This window comes from Etheostoma spectabile, chromosome 1, assembly GCF_008692095.1.
Source record: "Etheostoma spectabile isolate EspeVRDwgs_2016 chromosome 1, UIUC_Espe_1.0, whole genome shotgun sequence".
Lineage (NCBI taxonomy): Eukaryota > Metazoa > Chordata > Actinopteri > Perciformes > Percidae > Etheostoma > Etheostoma spectabile.
In genome coordinates, this window is record NC_045733.1 from 13,283,753 (window position 1) to 13,286,126 (window position 2,374).

The 2,374-nt window shown below is 34.7% G+C and overlaps 1 protein-coding gene and 1 pseudogene across 1 annotated transcript in view; both read left to right on the forward strand.

Moving 5' to 3' along the window:
- tmem255b (transmembrane protein 255B) overlaps window positions 1-2,374 on the forward strand; it is a 19,259-nt gene that overhangs the window by 4,386 nt on the left and 12,499 nt on the right. The window lies entirely within an intron of this gene.
- Window positions 1,155-1,283, forward strand: LOC116694347 (uncharacterized; annotated as a pseudogene).

Below are 2,374 nucleotides of genomic sequence, written 5' to 3' on the forward strand. Positions count from 1 at the left end.
ATATATATATATATATATATATATATATATATTTATAAATTAGAGGATTATGTAACAGACTTTGTAAATTCACAAAATTGTTTTACGGGAAATTGCTCTATTAGGAGCGAGAGGCAAATCGGATTACTCGATGCCGGCCGTAATGTGTTCTTGGTCCTTGTGCCCGGGTCAGAGCACATGACCGGATTTGTGGCCGGGGGAAGTGAACGTGATTGGCTCTGGATTTCTATGAAAAGAGTAGGAATTGCATTAGTATTGGTCAGTTGCTGACGGGGCTGCTTTATTTCAGACTGGGACATAGGTATAATATCATCAAAGTGCCTCTTTGTAAAACAGAGTAGCCTAGAGACACTTATAGCTCGACCCGAGGTCTGTCTGAAAAAATGATTGACTCTTTTAAAAATTCTCCATTTTCTAACGTGGTGAAAAAGTAAGAACCTGAGAACCTTCAACTCCAATAACGATAAAAAAAAGAATAAACAAAAACACAATCTGCAAGGACTGACCTCCAATTAACCCAGCATGAGACATTCTCTGCAAGGACTGAAGTGGACACCAGTGACACAGAAACGTCAGCAGATGTCTGAATTTGCCCTAATTATTATGTTCTACTCATCTAATTTTATTAGATGAGTTATTTATTTTCATCTAAGTTTATGAGGGAAGGCTACAGCATTATTGTGGACGTTTCTTGATGATTCATGTCGTATTATTCCTCTGTAGGACTTTTTAATTGATCAATCCACAGTAAAACTGTCTTCTCTCCTTAAGCATTCATTATACTATACAACCTAAAATTATTATATCTAAAAAAAAGAAGGGGACAAAGAAGAAAGAAGAAACCAAAGAGTTAGTTAAAGTTTCAAGACATAACAAGGCCATAACTACAATTTTAATAAATACTTCAACAAACAACCTCTCCCTCAAAAAATTAGATACCAAAATAAATTCTTTAAAATGTTTTAGTTATTTTTTTTAAAATTTGATTTATTCAATTAACTGTTGAATAATACTTTCAATACCTTTGTCATACTAAATGTTTCCACACAACCAGGAATAACATTTTGGACAGGAAATACCAAATTCTTCTGTCTTCTGTTGACCCAAAACTGGTTAGACTTTATTGTAAAAGCTTTTAATAAGTAACAATAATAATCCTTGTGCAGTGGCAGTATTGCAGCTTATGAGGTTTATCCGAGGCGCAAGTATTGCTGGTTGAAAACATAACAATAAAGCATAAATCTAACCTTTTGCTTGTCCAAGTCTGTAGATAGCCTGGGCTAAGCAGCTAATCGTGGTCATGGTAAAAAGAAATAAGAGTCTGACATTTTTCCTCATCATACGTTATACTTTAGAACTTTAGCCTCTGTGTTTTAGTACAAGATCATGACGACAAGCACATATTAGAGATTTCTTTTACAAGATTCTTGTTTTGAAAAGAGTTAGCTGGAAACATTAAAGTCAACCAAGGAAGTTTTTAAACAACAAATCTAGCATTAGCGAAATTAGCTATAGCAACAGTTGAAAAATCCTGCTAACAATAGTAATTTGAGCTGTCGAAAATCAACATTCGCCACCTAAAAGTGAGAAGACTGCTTTACCTCTATCTGAAATCAAGGACACATTTTCTTTTTAAAATGTTGTATTTTGATCGGTAAATAAATCTGAGAACCTCCAACTCCTGTAACAATAAAAAAAAAGAATAAAAGAAAACAAAATCTGCAAGAACTGACCTCCAATTAACCCAGCTATTCTTATTATTCTAAATATTAGTATTGAATTATAGTATTACATATTGAGTGTCATCTCAGTCTTGCATGGACCGCCAGACCTTCTTCCACTGCGCTGCTGAGGAGGGTTTGGCTAGTTCACACCTCAGTAACCTCAGTAACAACAGAAACAGCATAAAAGCTTAGTTAATTCTCAATATAGATATTTTAAGCCAAGAAAAAACTATAACATTAGACTATAAAATCTCAATTAAGTCTTTATTTGAACTTTAAAGTGGTAAAACCTTCAAATTAACAAACAGTTGCTGAGGACATGACCACAGGGCACTGATCAATAAGTTAAATTAAAACAACGCTCAAAGACAACGTTTTTTTAAATGACGTTACAAACCTTTTAGAGACATTTAGAGACACTTTACAGGCTTCAAACTGCACGGAGAATTTTTTTTTTTTGATGTGGTAGAGATGTAAACCTGTCACCATGACGGTGGTATTTCAGTGTGTGTTGTAAATTTTTCATGTGGCATCCAGGGTGTCGCTGTATTACATTACACTATAGTGTACCATAACGAATCCGGTCTGCACAGATAGGCTATCCTTATTAGAGCTGCTCACGTGTGTGTGTGTGTGTGTGTGTGTGTGTG